This window comes from Lissotriton vulgaris, chromosome 1_1, assembly GCF_964263255.1.
Source record: "Lissotriton vulgaris chromosome 1_1, aLisVul1.2, whole genome shotgun sequence".
In the NCBI taxonomy this organism is placed as follows: domain Eukaryota; kingdom Metazoa; phylum Chordata; class Amphibia; order Caudata; family Salamandridae; genus Lissotriton; species Lissotriton vulgaris.
This window is the reverse complement of record NC_141685.1, coordinates 1,525,782,884-1,525,807,768: the sequence shown is the minus strand read 5'-3', so window position 1 is coordinate 1,525,807,768 and position 24,885 is coordinate 1,525,782,884. Positions and strand designations below refer to the sequence as shown.

The 24,885-nt window shown below is 43.8% G+C and overlaps 1 protein-coding gene and 1 pseudogene across 4 annotated transcripts in view; one reads left to right on the top strand and one right to left on the bottom strand.

The window, feature by feature from the left end:
- Positions 1–24,885, bottom strand: part of RASSF9 (Ras association domain family member 9) — a 117,260-nt gene that overhangs the window by 66,553 nt on the left and 25,822 nt on the right. The window lies entirely within an intron of this gene.
- LOC147750769 (dehydrodolichyl diphosphate synthase complex subunit NUS1 pseudogene) lies at positions 9,038–10,119 on the top strand (annotated as a pseudogene).

The window sequence follows — 24,885 nt, the reverse complement described above, 5'->3', positions numbered from 1 at the left end:
ATATGACATCCCAGAATCAGTGCCAATTCATATTCAGTTTGTATTTCCTTAAATTTATAGATAAAGGTATCGGTCCAGGATAATATTTCACTGCTTTTCAATAAGAAGACGAGCTGCAGAATGTTTGCATCACTTCAGATCACTCTTGTCAACATGACTGTCAAGGCCCTGTTAATCCGTTGTCTAAAATAGAGTAGGTAGACATAAATACAGCTGTTCTTTTAATGCACAGGGTGGTTTCAAGTCCAGCTAGACTTCCTTCTGCAATGGTGCCTTCTTCCTTGGCTTCGGTGCTCTTATAAGTACAGCGGCAACCCGGAAGTGAACAATTGTGTCATTGTTCAAGTCTCATCACTCTGGTCAATCCATCTGTCTGCCATCCTCTGGTACTGCCCTACTTCCTAGCCTTTCATTACATTGTGCTTGTTCGTAATGCCCTGCTCCAGTTGCACGCTTTCCTACAGGTGTGTGGAGCTTGTTTCTCCCAACACCTGAGGCAGGTGTTTTGTCAGTGCGAGCAACGCGTTTCTTTGCTCCACGTTGGCTCGTCTGTTCAGTTGCAGTGTCTCAGTTTTCATCAGTGGCTGCCAGGGGTGTTCTTTGTTTCCTTGCAGACAGGAAGAGGATGTGGAGTAATGGTAATTAAAGCATTCGGCACGTGCTTGTTTGGCTGCTTCATTGCCTGTTATTATTACTTTGAATGTTTCCTTTTAGTCCAGTGTCTCGACTGTCTGCCGCTGGATGAGGTAGTGCACTTATGTAGCTGATGTAGCACTAGCTGCGGAAAAGTGAAGAAAAATAACTGTAGAACCACTTTTCACCGCAAATCAAAACAAGAAGCCAACAGAGATCCAAAGATTTTTTTGAAGGGAGCAGGAGGTCTTCCCTACAACTGTAATTCATATTACAGGCCCTCTCACTTGCAGACTGCGTAGCTCTCCATCATTGAAAGGCAGGGGCTCAAATAATAAAGACGCATTGGCAAAGCCAATAGGTCTCGTACTTTGGACCTGTTGGCTTTGCCTATGATGTTTGTGATGGCGTTCTACATCTGCAAAATGAAAAGTGGGGGGACGCAAAGGAAATGAGGGGAGGATCTAATGCAAATAAAAAGAGTGGAAGAGCAAAGCAGCACACGAAGAAGAGAGCAAAACAGATCAGGGAGTTGTGGGGAGGATCAGACCATCAGTATGGCCCTACGATTTTGGTTTGTGTTCTTAATGAACACCTGGGAAAAATCCCAAACCAACAGCAATAGGGAATATCATCAAACCCTACCAGGAACTCCTTGAAATCCTCTCAGACTACTTCCACAGCAAGATCCCCGACATCAACAACAATTTCAACGTCTAACGAACCACCTTCAACCCTATCAATCTCGACCAACCGGCGAACATCAGCCGAGCCATTACCACCTGGTCTCTGCTCACCACCCTGAACACCTCAGTCATCATGTCTTCCATTCACTTCCAGTCGAACACAGACCCCTGCCATCACCACCTCTTTAACCTTGCAACAAACTCAATCCGCACACAACTCACTAAATCCTTAACACCTCCATTTCCACAGCAACCTTCCCGGACAGATGGAAACATACATATGTCAGACCCCTCCTAAAGAAAGCCTCTGCTGACTCCAGCGATCTCAAAAGGTATCGTCTGATCTCCCTGCTCCCCCTACCCAGCCAAAGTACTCAAGAAAGCCATCAACTAGCACCTCAACAAATTCCTGGAACACAACCATCTACTAGACACCTCACAGTGAGGGTTCCATGCCAACCACTGCACTGAGAACACTCTTGTTGCCACCACAGACAGCATCAGAACACTACTCAACTTGGGGAAACCTGCCCTGATTCTCCCTGAACTCTCTGCAGAGTTCGAAATTGTCTCCCACAACACCATCATCAACAGACTCCTCAACAAAGGCATACAGCAAGACACCCTCAAGTGGATTGCCTCCTTCCTTGCAGGATACACACAGAGCATCCACTGCCTTCAAAGACATCGTATATGGCAGACTACAAGGATCGTCACTTAGCCCCACCCTGTTGAACATCTACAGGACCACCCTCGCAGACATTGCCAGATCCCAAAGGCTCAACATAACCTTCGACACAGACGACACTCAACTGATCCTCTCGCTCACTGAGGACTCCTCCAATGCCAAAACCAAAGTATGCAACGCCATGACCAACATAGGCAAATGGATGAGAGATAACTGCCTCCAACTTAACACCAACAAAGCTGAAGTGCTGATCTTCAGGAAGAAATCTCCGCAATGGACCACGGCTGGTGGCCTGCAGAACTTGGATCAACACCCACACCAACCAACCATGCACGCAAACTCAGCATCATCCTCGCCTGCCAACTGACTATGAAATGACAAGTCAATGCAGTCGCCTACTCCTGTTTCCACACACTTCGCATGCTCTGCAGAATCTTGAGATGGATCCCAACCAACACCAGAAAGACCGTCATTCAGGCCCTCGTCACCAGCATCCTTGACTATGGCAACTGCCTCTATGCCAGCATCTCCACCCAGTTACCCTGAAAACTCTAGACCATACAGAACACCACAACCAGACTCACTTTGGTCACCCCAAATAAACTCACTTAGCCCCCTACCTGAAGTCCTCCACTGGCACCCCATTCAGAAGAGATGCCAGTTCAAGATCCTCATGCATGCCTACAAAGCCCTCCATGACCTAGGACCAGCCTACATCAACCATCGACTGAACTTCCATCAGCCCTCCAGACACCTGCACTCCTTTTTACTCGCCCTCGCACCCTCCCTCACATCCATTGCAGTAGCAGGAGTGGCCGCTCCTTCTCCTACATCGCTGCTAAGACCTGGAACGACCTTCCCTTCCAGCCCCGTACAGCCCCCTTGCCAGCAGACTTCAGAAAAAGACTCAAGACCTGACTCTTCAACAAAGCTACAGTACCCAGATACCCCTATGGGTAACAGTGTTGAGCTTCACAAATGCTGTTTGATTGATTAATTGATTGATTGATTGTGGAATTTCACTATAGAATTTCAGCTAACATAGCTGCTGCTATGTGATAAAACATAGGGCACCTCCAAAGCATTATTCCAGAACATAGGCTAACAGTGATAGCTCAATAGTGATCTTGGGGCACATATAAAGCAACAATGTAGAAGTCCAGTGACATAGTATTAGCCCTAAAGCAGCCCTTGGTATTAATTAATGTGGTGCTATAGGACTAATGCTAAAGTAGCCTTAGCTTAAAAGTTACCTCTGGGGCACACGTAGAGCAGTGTTAGAGAACTCACGACAGTCCTCTGTAGTTCGACCCTTGGTATTCATTAGAGTATTACTGACCTTTGAGAGACATGTAGAACAGTGTTAGAGAATTCAGCGGCTCTCCCTTGGCCCTGGAGTACGGCACAGATGCGTCACGTACCTGTGCCGCTTTTGCCCCATGGTGCACCGCATTGTAAATGCGGCACATCAAGGGTGGCGGAGCTGCGCCGCACAATTACCGGCGCATCCCTGCCAATATGCAGGGATGCGCCAGTAATTGTAAATCTGCCCCTAAGGGTTTTCATTTTTTATGTTTCATTTATTTAAAATAGTGCACACTACACAACAGTTGGCCAACAAAATATTCATAATAGACCAAAGAATTGCTGGTAACATTGTGCACAATTGTCAGATAACAAATGAAGTATTACATACAACGCATCAGTGAATGGGCAGTTCCGTGCTGATTGATGACTACGCTATGTATCATTGGCGATTACTCCGACGAGCCAGTTCAATATGACATTTGCGTTTACTGCTCAGTGCGAGAATGCATTGCACAGGCTGAAAATGCACTGCTCGGCCAGTCTAAGTGCCGGATAAAATGTTCAAGTCAAGAAGTTGGAAAACATGTTCATCTTGACTATTTTTTATTTGGGAACTTCAAATTGAATATAGATTATGTAAATGTAATTGGACATATACTCCCAAAAACATTTTCATATCACTAACGTTTTTGGTTGAAGATATTTTGGAAATATGGTTTCATTTTTGATTCCACGTTATGTGGCAGAGGTTGAGTATAACTTTTGATCTGATTTGAGTAGTCCTAAAACATTACCTGTTGAAGAAAATACAATCATTTGGGGTTTTCCTACCCTCTTCTATTTATTTTATAGGATTATTTAGTACGAAGGACATGTGCTACTGAGTTAAAAAAAAAATGTTGATGTGGAGTTCGATTTTTCTTGAAACTGCGACTCAATGCATAGCAGACGATGGTGAGATTTGGCTCAGCATGTAGCTCTTTAGATCCCGAGGAGTGGTGGTGGCTGTGCATCTGTGGTGAAATATTTTTGCAAATTTAGATTTAAGAGTTTTGTTGGAAGAACAGTTCTCCTTACAAGTTCAAAGTGCATAGATCATAAATATCTGTATTCATCTCAACTCAAGTTATCCCGACACAGTGATAGAGAGGAATGTGTGCGTGTGCGTGTGTGTCTGTGTCTGTGTCTGTGTGTGTGTGTGCTCTCAAAAGTGGGCAGAGGTGAGAATGTGTTAGTGGGCACATATTTTATGTCTGCAACATGAGTCCATCTAAAGAGCAAATTTAATTCACCAAAGCTAAACCTATTGTGCAAAATATATTTTGAATGAGGGCAGATGTTTTATGAAACACAAGCACAGTGAAATACAGCATCAACCTTAACTTCTCTGAGACACACATTTCCTATTGGCAGCACCTAAATGCCCATCCTATTCAAAGTACTGCCAGGCTTTAAAGACAGAAAGATCTTTCTATAACAAAATGTAAGTGATACTATGACCACTTAAGTTTTGAATTCATTGGCAGTCTGCTCCAGGCTGCAGAAATAGCACAGCATGCCGGTCCTACCAAATGCTAGTCATTCCAGCGCCACTTAAAAACGTAACCATTTCTTATAAAAGGAAAGTACGTTTCCTACCTTGTTGTGGTATACGTACCATACCTAAAAAAATTGGTCAGGTTACAATTTTACTTTGTAAAGTAGGGCACTTTACATTTCAATATGTGCAAACTATATGTTTAGCTTAATATGAAAAATCATATTATACGTTTACTAGCACTTTCAAAAAGTCAGCTTCATGGGCCCTGAGCACACAGCACACGGCTCTACAAATGGTCCCTGGTCATTGACTGGTTGACTGGAATAAAGAAAGTCTGTGTTTCTTCACCAATGTTAATTCCGTAAGAGGATACTGGCTACTTGAGTATCTGTAGTTTGAGACAAGCTGCCCCTGTTCAAATCTGATTCAGCGCACTTTTTCTGAGAGTAGTTGTTCTTTACACATGACTTGAGTGTGAACTGAACTTACATTTCCCGGAGTAAATCACACAGAAAATACCTTAGTGAACCAGGAATTTGGTTATTCTGCATTTCTACAGAAGTTTGTTCGTGTACCTGAATATCACTGAAAGATAAGTTCTTGCTGCTGCAATTCTAATTGTTAGCTTCAGGAGCTTATAAACAATGGGATCTTTCATTCAGAGTGCACGCCTCTCCTTCTGACCCATTTTCTATTCATGGCAAAACGTCATCAATGGCTTCCAGTTAAGTACTTCCAAAAGTGTATGTTTTCCTTACATTCTTTAAAATATGCAATATAATATATGGTTATTCTTTTCCAGCAAGTATCAGGAAAAAGCCACTACACCTGCAGACATTTTGAGCATAAAGTGTATATCTCTATATCTATGCCATTATATCTACATATATATATATACATATATATATATATATATATATATATATATATATATATATATATATATATATATATATATATATATATGATAGATAGATAGATAGATAGATAGATAGATAGATAGATAGATAGATAGATAGATAGATAGATAGATAGATAGATATACCTATATTTCTACACCTTCATATCTATATAAATGTATCTATAGGTAGTTATAGTAAGGATCTTGTTTCCATAGGAAGATCATTTTTTGTTTTGTTAATAACTTTGGCGCCGGTGGACGAATCTTCACATTATTAAAACTAGTTTACTACTGACTTCAGCTGCTGTCTGTAAAATTACGGAGTGATTCTTCAAGCGTTGGCAGATAAAAACAAGCATTTACAATGCAATGGTTTCGCTTTTTAAAAAGTTTGAGCTATTGGCATTGTAAATGGCAACATTTTTATTTATGTGTTGGTTTTGAAAATAAATAAATAAATGGCATTGTCATTTACATTGCCAATAGCTTAATCTCTTGAAAATGGGGCAGGGCCATGACGAAGTTGTTGCTTTTGAGTAACTACACCGATTTTCAAGAAAATGATATAATGTTACACTTAATTACATAAAATAGGGACCCGCCATTTAACGCTTTATTTTTAGCCCAAAATGATTCCAGCGCAGTACACAATTGTCAAAATAGCTCCTGACGCTCTGGTTGTTCTCATTGTTTTTACGCACTCTCGCTATAATGGTTTTGCGAACTGCAGCGTAATAATTATGTGATCTGGGGTAATTTTGGGAATTTCATACCAATTCCTGAAATGACAATGCTGTTGTTAAAATGTCGGCCGGGCCTAGTTGTTACCAATGGTCAAAATTAGGTCCAGCCTTCCCATTACTCGCTCTTTAGGTGTGCCCGGAGATTTCACTAGTCGCCATCTTGTAAATGCTGGTTGACGTGGGGCAGGAGCGCAGAGTGCCGACCCATGTGTCAAGAGTCACAGTGGCCGCACACATATGCCTGCAAACGTCGCTGTCTGGAAAAATGGTTGTCATTGAAATGGGTATCCCGCTAACTACGACCTGGCTAGCGCCTAGAGGCATTCAGCTGAACAGGCGCTCGATAAGTAAGTTGCCAGAAGTGCTCTGTGGCGTGCACCCGCAAGCACAGTTTACGAGACTGTTGTTCCAAATGTTTTGTGGCAGGCCGGTTGTGCAGTTTGAGTTACACCCGCATTAGCGTCCCGGGGTTTCCAGGCTCCAGTGTCTGCAGGAGAGGCGGGTACTGGACCTCATAGGTACCTGTTGCTCTTGTCTAACTTTAAATTACTTGAGGGATTCCCGCTGCAAAATAAGAACTTTCTAAATAGTGCTCCAAACCACTCTCCTGCCGCTTCTAAGCACTGTAAATAGCAGGTGTTCCGGTCACCCCATGTAACAGGCTCAGTTTGCCGACCTCAGAAGGATGAGAGGCAAACCTGGGAAGTGATCCTGTGTCTAGCATGCTATGTAGAAGTTTCTGCGGCGCAGGCATAAACCCATTGAGCTCTCTGCATCTTGAAGAGCTTGAGGCCTGCACAGGACCAGGGCACATGTCCCATCCGGCCGCACCAAGGGCTGCTCTGACAACAACTCGGCACTAATCCGATTAGTATCAGCACTTTAAAACCACAGACACTCCGGGAAGAGGAGGGGGCGGCGGAGGAGGGGAGAGAGAGGGAAAATAAAGAGCGGGAAGGGGAGTGATAGAGAAGGAGGGAAGGAAAGGCGGAGAGAGGTTAATAAAGAGCTAGGAGACATTGTAAAACAAGCGGTGCAGCTCTAGGGAGCCTAGAGGAATCCAACCAAATGCTGCCCACGATAGCAAACGTGCCATGAAGCTTGATATTGGATGTTTCACATAAGCGTCTATAGCCTGCCCTCAGGCAATCTAGGTCTCTCGAAGAGGCTCCCTCACTGGCCACTGCAGAGCACATGTGGATGGGTGGAAAGGCAACAAACCCACCCCCGCCATTGTACAGTGGATATCAGAGGCCAGACCCTTGGCCACAGGCTTCACCATGGGCCGGTTTCTCACAGGCAGGAACCAGCCCGCTCCAGAGAGCGAAACAGAGCCGCCCCCCTTTACCACTTAAGTTGGAGGGCAGGTAAAATAATGAGATGATACTAACACAAAATATGCCACGCCAGACCATATATTTTTCCATTTCTTGCTGCATAATTTAGTCAACCCTGTCCTATAATTTGGCCCTCCTCTGCCGTTCTCTGGAATTCTAGTGTCTCTGCTCATGTTTCAGTGTTCGATTTGTTTGGATCATTGAAGCCTGTGCTGCTAATTGTAATAGGTATCTCTGCTATGAATTGGTGAGTTTCTTTATAAAAAAAGATTTTGCCTTCAAAATGTAGCACGGTTTAGGGGAATAAAAGGCGAGTCACTTTTATTCAAACAATTTGTTTGCATCTCTGGGGTCGTTCGGTAGAATCCAGGGACATAATTTAGGTTTTCTGCTGGATGGAAAAGCATTTTTTTTCAGTGGCACATATACCTGGCAGAGCAAGCACTGCCTTGACTTGGTCTTCAGCCTTGACTTGGTCTTCAGATGGTTTGCCTCAAGCTTTTAATGACTCTTATCAAGCATGTGCAGGCGCGAGCCTGGGGGGGAGGTGGGGGGGTCACTGCAAACGTCCCTGGCTCCTGGGGAGGAAGCACCAACTCCATCCTGGCTCATTAATGCCAAAGGACCCGATTACGGCGGGAGATCCCCGAATTTACGCGAAAACCCGGCTTTCTTTTGGCTGTTTCCCGCCTCTCTTTCAGGAGAAATCAACGAGGCAAACACATTATCTCGACTATTTTTTTTTAATTCTTAATCCTTCCTCTTTTAGAATGATGTGTGTCAGGCTTAATATTGTATTGTTTTTTTTTTTCTTTTTGCAGTTTTCTATAGCGCGAACTCGCTACGACTGTATCACAGCGATAATACACACATGAGCGTGGGGGAGGAGAGACTGGGGAAGAAGCGTGCCAAGTGGGACTGAATGACGAGGAACACCCTCCAGCGATCAATACAGATCAGACTACGCATAAGGATATACCACAGAGGGAGGATGAGTATTGACTAACGAGAGATGGCATAAAAAATAGCTCACAGCTGTGGATGAGAACGCGAACTAGGATTTCACTGCTTTGAAAACACACACCTAGAGTTGTGCTCCCGTGAGACTCTGTGACGGTGTCAAACAGGGGTGGCTGGAGACATTTGAAAGTGGTAGGGCGTAAATACTGCACTGTGGCGATAGAACGAGCCAGAACCACTTATGGGGGGTTCCGGGGGTCTCCTCCGAGAACATTTTGAAAACAAGTCAGGTCAGATCAATGCCAACTGCGGCATTGGCATTGATCAGCTGGCGCTTCTTTCGGTGACCTGGGAGCCCGTGCGAGGAGTGTGGGCGGTCTCGGGCAATTCTGCCCTAAAGGATACCTACGCTCTTGCCATGGCGGCGCTGGCGGCTCTCCTCGCGCTGCAGCTGGCCTGGCGCGCGCTCTGCAGCCGGGGCTGGGCGCGAGGGCTCGTGCGGTGGCAACTGCCCTGCTTGTGCCCGGTGCGCTGGGATTTCGGCCACTTCATGGGGATGGCGGCAGGGCTGTGCCCGGCAGGAGACAGAAACCCAAGGCGCTACGATTCGAGAACGGGCACAAGCTGCCAGAGAAGCTGCTGCTTCACGTGGGGCTTTAGGTAGCGGAAGAGGAGCAGAGTTTCCCGGACATGGCAAGCTTGGTGCTGTAGTGCATGGCCGTGGGCATCTCCTACGTGAGCGTCTACGACAGCCAAGGAATATTCAAGCGGAACAACGCCAGGTTGATGGATGAAATTTTGAAACAACAGCAGGAGCTCCTTGGCCTCGACTGTTTTAAGTATTCTGTGGAGTTTGCCAATACCAGTAACAACAAAGCAGTGCAAGCACTAAAGTCGCGAACAATGGTAAAGATGCTATCCTCCGATGACGGAAAGGGAGATATTGTGCTAGCTGCTCAAAACTTTTGCCAATTGGTATCCCAGCAACAAAGAAGACCGACAGATATGGATGTAGATGTATTAGACAATTTACTACAAAGTAATAAAGGTTTTTCTGACCCTGATTTAATATTGAAGTTTGGTTCCGTGGACAGCACATTGGGGTTCTTACCTTGGCACATCAGATTGACTGAGATCATTTCTTTGCCTTCGCATCTAAGCATCAGCTATGATGACTTCAACTCTGCCCTGCCTCGCTATGCCGCGTTTGGGGAAGTAACCGCCATCAGAGAGACTCTAAACCCTGGCTGCCATGGACAGGACACTATGTTTCTAGTGTTTACACATTTGTTCCATGCGAGCCCGATGCTATTGCCATTATAATTTATCAAAAAACTAAATAAAGTGTCTTACCTTCCTTCCCCCCCAAAAAAAAAAAAAGAAAACAAGTCAGGTCCCTGGCCGGCAGCCAATCACAGCGCGGCCCGGGGAATGACGTCACAGGGGTGTCCCGGGCCGGCAGCCAATCACAGCGCGGCCCGGTACACACGGCATCAACGGGCGGGACTTAAAAAAAGAGTCAGAAACGCCCACGATCCGCATTCTGACCGGGAGAGCGTGATTGACACTGATGTCTTCCAATGACTAGCCTCCATTTATGGAGCTAGCCAATGGAGACAGTGGCGGGACCAAAGCCCCATATGTAGGATCATAAGATTTCGCCCTGGGCGTAGCACTGCTTGCCAGGGTGAAACCTAAAAAGAGGGGGGCCAAAACGCATTTTTCCATGCAATTTCGCATAGGGAATTAAGACACAACTACAGCTGGAACTACTGAAAATAATTATACCAAATTTGGCAGAAATCTAGATCTTGGTCCAGAAAGAGTGTTTTTTGTAATTTGGTGTAAATATTTTCAGTAGTTTGAGTTATTTAATCAAAAAACATTATGTATATCTAGACGCGTAGATCCACCGTGGATCCGGCCACGATGAATCCGAGGATCCACGTACCAAAAGCAATGCCGTGATTGGCTGCCACCGCTTTAACCAAGAAGTGGTGGCAGCAATGTTGAGGCCAACTCAAAGTCCCTTTATATGTCTATATAGGTATGAATTTCATTTGTTGCAATAGGTTGTTGAGTCAGCGAAAGCTGCCTTTAGACGTGAACTAAAACAAAATGTTTGCAGAAGGGAGAATAAATCTATAAAAATAATATGACACTTTGTCTTTATTGCACCAGGTGCATTCTTTAGTTTGCAGTATTGGCACTCAAAAATTAATAGTGTGTAGGGTTTGAAGTCTTCATTTCTCTAGATTTAGGTTGCATGGTTGGATTGCTTGCTACCTTTTCACTACGTGTGACAGAATAACTGGTGACAAAGCTAGCTTTTTCACAAGAACAAGCACTCTTTGTTCCTGATAGTACATCACAGATAGAAGAATTCCAAAAAACAAAATATCTGTTTAATCCTTGACGAAGCCTGTAATAGGTGAAACACATAATGTCCTTCACATTTAAATATGTGTTCCCATTACCTAGAGTAGCATTGCATCCATGGCCGGATTGGCCATAGCGGGCACCGGGCATTTCCCCGGTGGGCCGCCAGGGTGGGGGCCGATTTTGGGCCCCTGGGGGCTTTTTTTGTTACAGGGCCATTTTTGCAGCATAGCTGCAAAATCGGCCCCTGTAACAAAATCGGCCGAAACTGGCCCTGGCAAACAGCTCGGCCGCTCCGAGGGGGGCCGGCCAAGCTCTTCGCCAGGGCCAGTTTTGGTTCCCACTCCGGCCCTGGTTGCATCTCCACTATGAATTGCTGAATTCAATGATGAATACATTTTAGAGCATAGGGCCAGATGTACTAGTTTTCAAAATCATACTTTGTACTTGCGTTAAGGCTTGTACCGAAGGTGATGAAGAAAAGGGTGACTTGGTGGATTCTCCTATCATAGTTGCTTGTGGCCCCCGGAGCCCAAAAATGGTCTTGAGCGAACCCTTCCAATTTGCACAAAGTAAAGCTTCAAAACGCTGGTCTGCTCAAGGCCATCACATTTTCCATTTGCAATGGGTTGCTCTGGTACAAGACTGCTGCCATAAATACCCAACTCAGCAAACAAGAAAAAAAGACCAAGACATGTTACTAAATTGGGTTTGAGATAAATGTGTTAAAATAATTGTGTTAATGTGTCATTTCGTTCTTTAGGTACTGAACCCTCTGGCGTGCAACACTATGGGCAAAAATGATTCTCATCCGCGGGTATTTTAATTATTTACAGTCGGTGCACTGATAAACAACCACAGCAATCAGAAGAACTGCTCTAAAATAAATTATAAAAAAAAGAATACAATTCACAAAAAAGTCAGTTTCGATAATACGTTAATTTAATTGCATTCATGTCACAAATTCCACGGCTCATATTGAGTTGAGCGCGTCATGAGCACGGAAGCACCCTGCCTCATGACGAGCTCAGCTCGTCATGAGCACGGAAAAGGTTAAAGGAGGTTGGGCACTTGATTTCATTGATCAACATAAACAAAACAGTAAAACAACTGATATAAAATGTATTGTGCAGAATAGATATCTAAATGTTTTAACAGTGACAAATGAAAAACAATGGAACCTGTTTGTTCTAGAAACTGTAATCAGCACGACCTCTGTCAACAAGCACTAGCAATGACGATAGTAAGTGCTTAAGCATGTGAGTGCCATTCATGAGCTTCATGGGGTGGTGCAGAGGCCAGAGTGGCTTACTCCAGGAGCGTGGGTTTCACGGTTCAATCCCCAGCAGCAGCTCGGCTCAGTTTCATTTGACTCTAGACAATAGCTAACTTAGTCTCCTTGCTAGCCCTCAATGCCTTGAAACCATAATGGGTGATATGTTTGTGCTTTACAAATATGGATTAGTATCATTAGTACCACTCAATCTGTCATAATGCATGCACTCTGTCACTCATTCTTTCATCCATCCACTGATTCATTCTCCCATTCACCCTCTGACACAACCACTTAAAAATTCACACACATACCATACAAAATATGCAAGGTAATTTAAAAGAATACAAGTAGAAAAAAGAAGTTTCTTTTGATTTCTCCAAAACCTATGGCAAAGTGCTTACTTGTCACAAACTTCTTTGATAAAATATGTTAGAAAATGTGATAAAACACAGTCTTTATTTACAAGACTGAGGTTCAACGTTCTTCTATAAATGAAAAGAAGAGATGGGGGACTCAATGTCCCAGCCAGTGTGTTCCGTGTCATTGTCACCTTGGAAGATATTTGTGAGAATGTGTATTATTAGCTGGGTGGATGGTAGTCCACCACAAGTAACAATGTCACTATTCTTGCCAAGGCCAGTCAAGGATTCAATCATTTGAATCTGAACTCAACTTGTGGTAGCTACGGCATAGAGCAGACAGGTATAAGTTAGGAAAATGTATACAGCAATTAGAAATACAGAAACAGTTAAAAAGTTAAAACACAATATAATAAAAATCCCACTCTGATTTATGAAACAAAACAAAAGTCAAATGTACTGAACACAATGACACCAAAATGACAATAATACAATAAAGCGAACTAGAGATATGTATTTTTACATTCTTAAATAAAAATAGAACCAAAAACCATTAAGCTCCAACCACGGTTGTTGGACTTTGCCTTTTTGCAGGGCTATCCCCAAACATTTTGCATCTCTCTCCTATTTGTTCTTGACCTGTGTTTGTTGGCTATAGGACTCTGGGCACTTTCCACTGCTATTCAGTGCTAAAGTGCATATGCTCTCTGTGTAAATTGTTATCACGATTGATTGTCCATGAGTGGCATATTTGATTTACAGGTAAGCCCCTAGTAAATTGCACTGAGTGTTCCAGGTCCAGTACATCAAATGCTACTAGTGGGCCTGCAGCACTGATTGTGCCACCCATATGAGTAGCACTATAAAGGTATCTAAGACCTGTCACTGCAGTGTTTGTGCGTAGTTGTTAACTGACATGTCGACTTGGCAAGTGCACCCACTTCCCAGGCCCTAACCTTCCCTTTTCTTACATGTAAGGCACCCCTCTGGTGGGCTCAAGGTACCCCTCTGGGCAGGGTGGGATGTATGAGAAAGGTAGGATATCTACTGGTGTGTATGACATGTCCTAATAGTGAAAAACTGCCAATTTCGTTTTTCACCATTGAAAGGTTATCTTTCTCCACAGGATAACATGGGAGTTAAATTGTAATATCTTATATAACTTCCCATTGGGACAAGATAGGTAAAGTTTACTAGGCTAGTCCTCAAAATATAAAGATGCATCTTTTAGTAAAGGTGATTTTTATATTGTGTGTTTGAAAATCCCACTTTTAGAAAGTGGGTATTTTCTTGCTTAGCTGCACTGTGTGCCTCTGCTGGTTTGTGGATTGACTGTCTGGCTTTTGAATGACAGGGGCTGGGGATCTGCATTCTCTCAGATGGCCTCCGGGGAGGGGGCGTAGATGTGTGTTCTGCCTTTCCTGATTTCCTGGATGAGTCAGGTCTTGGCTGACTAGACCTGGGCTGCAATTAGAGTATGGGGAGGAGATTTATTTCACTACTGAATGGTCCCGGTCAGCCTTGGACAATGATGTGTCCACCTCCTGCCGGGCAGCTGCACCAGAGAGGACAGAGTTGGTTTTGGCTGGGCAAAGAGCTTCTCTGCCACCAGAGAACAAAGGAGTTTGTGCTTTAAAAAAATGGTGCCCAGACCACTGAGCTTTAGACTACTTCAGGAATCAAGAGGAACCTTTCCCAAGGAGAAGAGCTGGAGAAACTGAGGAGAAGTACAGCCACTTTGCTCTGTGTATGGGTTAGGCCTGCAGTAGCTGGTTCTGCCAAGGAAAGGAGAAGGACTTTGCCATGTGCTGTGTCCCCTGCATGAAAAAGAAAATTGATGCATCGATCTTTTAGCAGCAGTTTTACCCGAGCAGCACAGCAGTGCAAGAAGAATCTCCAAGCATCGCCGCGCCACTGCCAAAACCGATGCAGCGCTGCAAGAACCGACGCATCGAGGGATCGCGACTTAGGAAACTGATGCAGCGTCACTCAACGCCGCTGTATACATCACAGATGCAGCCCTGATTTCCACACATCGTACCTGTGCGGCAAGTTTTTCCAACGCATCACCTGTGGATCAGAACGGTCCTGGAATCGACGCATCACTTCCCCCTACAGACCGGATTCGACCCATCACTTCTCCTGTGTGCAGTAGAACTGTTGCATCGCCTCCCCATGGTCTCAGGAACTGATGCAACTCTTTGTTTTTCAATACTTTCCATCTCTCTGGCTGTTTGGCCTTGTGAATTCTGTCACAGCTACAGGAACTTTGAGAGAAATCACGCAGCCATAGGTTTCCATAGTCCAAGTTGTTTAAAACCATTTTAAAGTCATATTCTTATTACATGTATATTGGATTTTTGTTGTTTTGGTCTTGTTTATTTTCGATAAAGATATTTTATTTTTCTAAACTGGTGTGGTGCCCATTTGTAGTGTTATCACTATATTACTACGTGTTTTGAGTACAACTACTTTACACATTGCCTTTGGGATAAGTCTGTCTGCTTGTGCCAAGCTACATAGGGGGTGAGCAGGGATTATCTAAATTGTGTATCCCACTTACCCTGACTCGAAGTAAGGGTCCCAACTTTGACAAACCTACCTACCTCTGCCAACTAGAGACCCCCATTTTTAACAATGGTCATCTGATTGTGCTTGACAAGTACCTCAAGCAAGTTAGGGACAATTGCAATGGAGCACAAAAGATACAGAGTTTAGGTTCATTATGGTCAAAGACTTTATCTTCTGACATAGTCTCTGAAATGTAATCAAAACTCTTCAACAGAGTAATGCAGCAGGCAGTGGCTGAGATGGATTTCAAGTGGGTGAAGGCAACGACTTTTGGTGGAAAATCTCAGCGGAGGCGAAATTATAAATTTGTACGCAAGGAAAGTCCCTTACTGGCTAGTTAGTTTTGTGTCTTTACCTGCTAAATATTCTTCCTTCAGACTTGGTCACTTTTTTGGAACTCGGATTCCTCTAGTGGGGAAAGGCTGTGAGCTGTAGAACACCAGACACCAAATGCCTTCTTTGCAACATCCAGCTGAAATTGTTTTGATGGTGCAGAAAAGCCCAAAACAGGAACAACAAAAATCTTTGGCCCAGCGGGGATACACCGTTAGATTGATTTGGCAGGTTTGCCTTCTTTCGGTTCTCCAAATAACAAGCCTTGAAAAACTTTCTATGTCACAAGTTTTAGGGTAAGGCAGTAGGAGTACACTCCGACACCAGCCAAGTGTTCCAGCATCTGAGAAACCGGAATTGGGGGTCTAGACTCAATCCAATAGATGTCACCAACAGGGTCCAGGGCAGGTCCAGTTGAAACTGGTCAGCCAGGCTCTTTCAGGAAAGTGAGCTTCTTGCAGCTTTTATGTCCCTGTAGCTTAAAAGGAGGTCAGACGACTGACCTTTGGTGTCTAATTGTTAGTCATAGGTACAAGTGGGAGCAGGTTCAGCGTTTAGGTTCTTCCCACATGTTATAACAGCAGGTGCAGTCCTTTTTTCCGACAATCCTCTGGTGTTCTGAAAGGGGTGCCACATTTACATCTAAAGTATACAAAAAAGTGATCAATGGAGTGCTAGAATTCATCTTAGCCACTGTTAATTACTCAGGATACATCCCAGTCCAAAGTTATTTTGCACACTATACCACCTCAGTTTGGACCCAGCCATATGCAAATAATTTTGAGTATGCTCCAGAAGAAACAGTCCAGCCCAACCTGCAAGGCTAGGTCCTCTCTGAACTGGAACACAAGCAACCCAGGACCGGTTCACCTTAGTTAGGTTTCATCAGCCAGGAATAATGTGATTCCAGTGACACAGTGTGCATGGAACCCACATCTGGGCTTACACACTAAAGTATACCAAAAGGTGATGGATGAATTACTTAAATTAGTCCCCGCCACTTTAAGTACTCTGGTCAGCACCCTAGTCGCCTGACACTAGTTTGTGGGTGGGGTGACTTGAGGCTCCTTCCTGACTACAAACAATTCCACAGTGCCCGTCTCAACCTAAATCCAAGATTGCAGAACCTTTCTTCCCTTGTGCAGAGCTCCTGCGCCCTCCCTTGAGGTGTGGCCATGGACATGAGCAAACCCTACCCTGTGGTCACTCAAAAGCAGTTCGAGGGTCAGCTCTTCTTCCACTCGGAATACTGCCTGCCTGGCTAGAAGTACAATAGAGGGGGCGGGATAAAGTGTGAGTTACTTCTGCTTGGGACAGGGCAGGTCCCTTAGAAGGTAATTAAGTTCCAGGGCACAATCCAGGTGGTCATCCTGCAAAAGGAACAGGACACTTCTCCACACCCTAGCCCATTGTCTCAGCTATGAGAGTCAATACGCACCCAATCAAGGAGCAGTCCAGCTCCTGTCTGACAGTTGGAAGCTCAATCATATGGCTTCTAGAGGCTTTCAATAGGCGAAAGATCGTTTTTAAAAATACCTTTTGTGAATTAATTGTTGCAAATCTGACATAACGAATGAATTGGATTTGTACTAAATATTTTAAAAAGTGCAAGAATTAAGTTTTTATCTGGTTCCTAGGTCGAGATCTTTTACCTACTTTATTAAAGCATGCCACTGCTTTCCTATGGTACAGCTAACCCTGCCACAAAGAACATAGCTTTTAGGCAATTGTCACAGTAAGGACATGTTTAACATTGAGTTTTTACATTTCCTGCTTTTAAATATCATGCACCCTGCATTATGGACATTTAAGGCCTAATGTTGTATAGAATGTGGATAGAGCTGCAGGTTGGTTCCTTAAAACAAAAAGGAAATGCACCTTAATTGAAATATGATTCATAGAATCTTTACAGTAATCAAATAGAAAATTATTCAGAGTTCTGGACCTATCAATAAGGACTTACCATCTAAAAACAGAACACTAAAGCAGCATTATTTGTTGGACAGACCTGAAAGTTCAGAAGTGAACCCCTTGCAGTACATAAAGAGAAAAAGGTTTCAAATTCCTACGAAGATTTCTTGCTAATAAAGCTTTTTTGAAAACAAAGCTTTTTTGAAAACTGACAACAAGAAAACGTATTGTAGAAAACTAAGGGGCATATTAGCAAGGGGGTTTATCTACGCTTTTTTGGCTTTAAAAGCCAAGAAAGCGGAGATAAAATGATCTCCCTATTACCTAGCTGTCGCTAACACCAGTTAGCGACAGCTAGTAGGAGATAGCGACCATCTCGGGCCCCACTTTGCATGTCAGAGAAATTTATCACTAATGACATGCAAAGTGGGCGTGCCAAGATGTTACCGACTGGAAACAGTCGCTAACATCGCTATCTCCTATTACCAACTTTTGGAGATATTTGCGCTAAGCGCGAATATCTCCAAAAGCTAACACGTGCCCTGAGCAGTTCTTAGGTACATGTATAAATGGTCGGAGTCTGATATAAACAATAGGAAAAATCACAGAATGGCACTTATTTTCTCAGTGAAATACTTTCATTCTATCAAGGACATCAATGTTGCTCAATTAAACGAAAAACAAGTCAATACATTCGGTGCATATTTATTTAGCACATCTTATATTTGTAAACTGCATGAATTTCAACCCAAATGGTAGATGATATTGCAATTAATGCATTGGCAATATAAGCTTAGAATCAACACATTTCTATATATTAAGTGAATTCAAAAACGTGTCAATGCGCTCAAGGTGCATAGAGAAAAGGTATTTAGAGGGGATGGGTAAGTGGGGGTGAAGGTGGGGACCGGGTAAAGGTGGTGTGACTGAGTTAAAATCACAGTGAGAAATGAAAAACCTTTACAGCCTATGTACAGATCTAAAGGTTCCAAAAACAATCTCAAACATAGGTTCCGTAGTTATCCATTATTTAGTCCTATGTTTGGAACAGTGAAAAGTAACGATAGTCGACGTTTCGACCCCTGACAGGTACGGGTGATTCAGAACCTCAGGATGGGGTCTTCATCAGGACGTGGGGGTATAACAGGAGCGCCTATAAATAATGCGAAAATGATGAATGTATCTCATACTCCTATATAGTAATTAATGCACTCGAAATTGGGTGAAATGTTACCTACTTCGCATGAGGCCCGTTTGGGCCTACAGCCTGGGGACCTTCCAAGGTTCCTTTGTGGTATGAGAGGTCTGTAATTAAGTAAAGGCGGTATCAGTACAGTGGGCTGGCCCACCTGGGATGAAGTACCAGAGTAACACTACATCCAAAATGAAAAGGGGGGAGAACTTACTGGTAGCTTTTCTCAAAGTCGTTCAAATGCGTGGGATTCTGTTGTCCACTGGACCAGCCGGTCCGTGGTGGAACGCCGTATGTCTCTGAAAGTGAAGTAGGGCATCACACTAAGTAGTAGAAGTTGATTTGTGTTAGCGCGCCAAAAAGTCACAGGGGATTGTTTCATAAAAAGCGCGGTTATTAAAGACAGGGGCCATATGTCTCTAAAGGGAAAATGAGTCAGTGCTTCGCGTGGAACAGCGTTAACGCACCCAAAGTCACAGGGAAAGGGTGTATAACACGCGCGGTTTTTAGCGTATAGAGTGAAGGAATCACATTAAGGAAACGTAACCCCGGCGGGAAAAACTCTCCATCAGTTTTGGGATGTTTCGCAAGCGCGCTTCATTGAGGTTGAAGCCTAGAGTGGTAAGGTCCAGGAGGGGATGTGGCCGGGGCTCACCTGATTAATCGCAGCGCTAGTCTGTCTCTTTCCTCTCCTCTGGCTGTCAGCAGTAAAGGGAGCCGCCGCGAGGTGCCGGCGCTAAATGCTGCTAGGGGGCTCGCCCTGCTCTGGCCAATCAGCCACGAGTTGCCCAGGGAATGAGGAAAAAGAGTTGATCTTCGATATCAAGGGACTGTTTCTGAGCAAGGAAACTTAGGTGCAGTCAAAAGTGGAGAGAATAGATCAGTTAATTACCTATTGAACAGGTGTGTACCGGCAAGTAACATAATACATTCCGTTGTATACATATGACCTTACTGCAATGTCCCAGGGAAGGCAAGTGAAACAAAAACAAAACTCGTACGTGACCAATTGTATACCTGAACAGATTCAAAACACAGTTTGCAAGCGAAATATCCACATAAACCACTAAGGGCGACACGGCTCGGTGTCATCATTAAGGTGCGGAAGTGGTATACAATTCGGTCCAAGCTTATTTTTGCAGTCGACTGGTGCTTCAACATAACCCGAAGCAGGACATCAATTCATTAAGTGTACACATTGTTAATAATACATTTGGTCAAGTGCAAGAAACCAATATATACACACATCATTCTCTGATATTGATTGACCCAGCGTGACACAGTGTACATATCAATGAAATACTGTATGTGTATTCAAAAACAGCCATCATTACAGCCTACACTAAGGCATTCAGTCACTGGTTCAATCCGGATCTAGAAGGGCCATCTGGGAGAAAGTGGTTTCCAGTTCATTAAGGCCCCTTTGCACAGAGTCAAAAAATTGCATCCATTTGCATTCACGTACATTGAGGATAGAGTTGAGATTACCACCCCGTGGGCCCAGTGTAATTTTCTCAATAACCACCCACTTGATTGATTCAGGTGTATGTGAGTGCTCCTGGAAATGCTCTACAAGGGGGGCTCCCACCGTTTTGCACCTTATTCTGCTGCAATGTTGTAGCACACGGTTCTTTATCTTTTGTTTCGTCTGGCCTATGTATATCATTCCGCAGGGGCAAAAGATAGCATAAATCACCCCCTCGGTGTTGCAATTCGTGAAGGTTTTCAAGGGCACAGACAGACCATTGTGTGTTACTGTTCCAGTCTCTAGGCACAGTTGGCAGGCCTTACAGCTTCCGCATTTATGGTTTCCCAGGATGGCAGGAAGGTTCCACATTGATTGTATTGTGGGGGCAGTCGGGCTGTCTAACATGGAGCGTACTACAGAGTCTCTGATGCTCTTTGCTTTTCTGAAAGCATGCATTGGTAGATTGGGCATCTGGAGGGTCTTTGATACAATATTCCAGTACTTGTTCACTATCCTGCGTACTGCATTGCTTTTACAGCAGTAGGTGGTCACACAGATCATCCTTTCATCCAGCGGTTTGTGCACCTTTGGTGTCAGCAAAGATTCTCTATCGCTAAACCATGCCCTTTTCCGCGCCCTCTTGACCAGCCTCTTCGGGTATCCTCTTTCAATGAGTCGGAGGATCAATTCATCAGATTCATGAAAATAGTCATCTTTCATCGTACAGTTCCTCCGGATCCTGAGGAATTGTCCGAATGGTAGGTTGTCCCGAAGGGCCCGGGTGTGATGACTAGAGTACTGCAGCAAGGTGTTTCTTTCTGTCGGTTTTCTGTACAGGGTGGTAAAAAGGATTCCCTCACTTTCCTTGATGGTTATATCTAGAAAGTCAATGGATTCGTTACTACAGGTGCTGGTAAACTGGATGTCACTTGATTGAGCATTGAGCCAGTGCGTGAAAGCCTCCAATTCTTGCTTATCACCTTCCCATATTATCAGTATATCGTCTATATACCGACGGTATTCCAAAATTCTCTCACGGTATGGGTTGTTGGAACAAAGGACCCTATGTTGTTCGTACTCGTTCATATAGAGTATTGCCAGATCTGGGGCAAAGGCCGCCCCCATAGCTACTCCTTTCATCTGCATGTAAAAGTCATCTTGGAATAAAAAGAAGTTTTTAGTCATAGCGATCTCAAGTAAATCAGAGATGAATTCGGTTGGAACTTCCGCTGGTTGTGGACGGGATTCCAAAGCCCTTCGTATGGTTATCAAGGCTGGTTCTTGGGGAATGCTCGTGTATAAGGACACGATGTCCATAGTTACCAATAATTGTTTCTGTTTGTCAAATGGGCGTTGGTCTATCAGGTTAATCACCTGCATCGTGTCTCTCAAATAAGTGTCGGTTGCTTCTGCCAAAGGCTTCAGGAACACATCTATGTATTTACAGAGGGGTTCGAGGATGGACCCACACCCCGATATAATCGGTCTTCCTGGTGGTTTGGTGGGGTTCTTGTGGACTTTAGGTAGAACATAAATCGTTGGTATGCGTGGTTGGTCCACATTAAGGTAGGCATGTTCTTTCTCAGAAAGGAAACCGGCTTCCTTTGCTTTGGTCGTGATAGCGACGATCTGCCGTCTGATCTCGTTGGTGGGGTTGGTTGTCAGGCGCCGATAGCTCACATTGTGTCTCAGTTGTGAGTATATCTCCTGTTTATAGTCCTCCATCCCCATAATGACGATTGCTCCGCCTTTATCCGCCGGCTTGATGACCAGCGATTTGTTGTTTTTGAGGCCATCCAGCGCTGCCCTTTCATTCTTGGAGATGTTGTGTCTTATGTAAGGCCTCTCCTTCCACATCTTGAGTACGTCATTCATCACAAGGCTTTCGTACGTCAGAATACGGTGGTTAGTCATGGCAGTGTGGGGTGTGAAGGTGGAGGGCGGCCGTAGTTGGGTGAACGATCTTAATTGGGTGAATGGTTTATTCAAGAAATAGCCTCGTAGGCGGACCTTCCGGAAGAACCTGGTCAATTCTGTCTTGATGGTGAAGAGATTCCCTTGGGAAGTTGGTACGAAAGAGAGGCCCTTACTCAGGACTGCTGTCTCTGCTGGAGAGAGTATCTGCTGAGATAAATTCATGATGGGGCTTGGTCTGGTTACCAGCGGTAAGTCTTCCTTCGTGTGCTGATTTCCCCGTGGTTGGCCTGTTGGAATCTCACCTGCTTGCTGATGTTGTTGTAGCCTTGCTGCCTCGAGTCGTCCCAGTTCTGAGGGCCTTGGCCTCTGTTCGGTCGTCTGTTCCATCCACTTTCAGAGACATACGGCGTTCCACCACGGACCGGCTGGTCCAGTGGACAACAGAATCCCACGCATTTGAACGACTTTGAGAAAAGCTACCAGTAAGTTCTCCCCCCTTTTCATTTTGGATGTAGTGTTACTCTGGTACTTCATCCCAGGTGGGCCAGCCCACTGTACTGATACCGCCTTTACTTAATTACAGACCTCTCGTACCACAAAGGAACCTTGGAAGGTCCCCAGGCTGTAGGCCCAAACGGGCCTCATGCGAAGTAGGTAACATTTCACCCAATTTCGAGTGCATTAATTACTATATAGGAGTATGAGATACATTCATCATTTTCGCATTATTTATAGGCGCTCCTGTTATACCCCCACGTCCTGATGAAGACCCCATCCTGAGGTTCTGAATCACCCGTACCTGTCAGGGGTCGAAACGTCGACTATCGTTACTTTTCACTGTTCCAAACATAGGACTAAATAATGGATAACTACGGAACCTATGTTTGAGATTGTTTTTGGAACCTTTAGATCTGTACATAGGCTGTAAAGGTTTTTCATTTCTCACTGTGATTTTAACTCAGTCACACCACCTTTACCCGGTCCCCACCTTCACCCCCACTTACCCATCCCCTCTAAATACCTTTTCTCTATGCACCTTGAGCGCATTGACACGTTTTTGAATTCACTTAATATATAGAAATGTGTTGATTCTAAGCTTATATTGCCAATGCATTAATTGCAATATCATCTACCATTTGGGTTGAAATTCATGCAGTTTACAAATATAAGATGTGCTAAATAAATATGCACCGAATGTATTGACTTGTTTTTCGTTTAATTGAGCAACATTGATGTCCTTGATAGAATGAAAGTATTTCACTGAGAAAATAAGTGCCATTCTGTGATTTTTCCTATTGTTTATATCAGACTCCGACCATTTATACATGTACCTGTTTAATTGACCTAGGTCAAGGAGTTCTCAGGGTCTACCCCGTTGTAACTCACTGAGCAGTTCTTAGCCATGTTATCCAATGGGAGGTGGATAACATGGCTAAGAGCATTAGCTCGGTAATGCCTGAATATCGCTGACATTCCAGCGATATTCATGCATTGCGGTCGATTTTTATCGCATTTGCGATAAACCTTGGTAATACCAAGGTTTATCTGCAATAAAAATCGCCGCAGGTCGGCGATACATTTTTGCCTCTAACCACGCAATAGCGATAATTATCGCTATTGCTTGGTAATATGGCCCTAAGCTTTTTTTGCTGCATCTCAAAAAAAAATCTTCATTTAAGAACTATGCAATTTGCTCTGATGTTTTGGCCCAGCACCAAAACGACTCTACTTAGGTGGAAAAGGACGTCAAAACCGCTTCACTAACAAAACGGAATATGTGACTAATTTTAATTCAAAGGCCACAACTCATGTTAGGTAAATTATAGTTATACACTTCAAGTATGAATAAATCCCAAGTAAATACATTGTCACCTGCACAAAGTAGCTGCTACGCTGAATGTTTCAATCAGCAAATGTTTATTTACTGCCTCTACCACACACATAAGGTGAGGAAAGATTTAAGTCAGCAGATGAATAGGAAAATTACACCTTTTATAATAGTTAAATGAGGAGAGGCAGCTGAGTCATCACCTTCTGCAGTTCAAATCTAAGGTCAAAGCTATTCAGAGGACAATGACCAAATCAAATGTCTGTGTTCACTAGTTCCTGGTCCTCCAACCGGGATGTGCAATGAGTAACTCATTCGCGAGCTGGATTCCGTATCTCCAACAAAGGGAGGGAATGATGAGCTGTGAGCAATACAAATTGCAAACTTTATTTCAACTTACAGGATTCCATCAAGAAGAGGGCTAAAGCCTGAGGAGAGCAGGAGGCATACATTTAGAAGTATAGTTAATACTTTGGTCCAACGGAAACAGATTCCTAAAAGGTTACCTACAGTGCTTGATTTCTACTCACAGGATTGACAGAGAGCAAAAGAATATGATTATCCATAAGGATAAATATTGACCCTGTGGAGAAATAGAAACATGTAAACAGTTCAAATGCACTTCAATGCAACAGAAAGGGATTTTACTTTAAAAGGAAGAGGTTTTATATTACAAATGCCATGATAAAATTCACTTTAAACTATGTGACAAATACCATAGTATGAAGTTTTTTGTTATGAACTCTGACAAATCCAATACGGGCTTTACGTAATAAAAGCGGTGACAGACATCACATTAAGGGGTTCTACATTGTATACTATGTAATAAATACTATATGAAGGACACTGTGAACT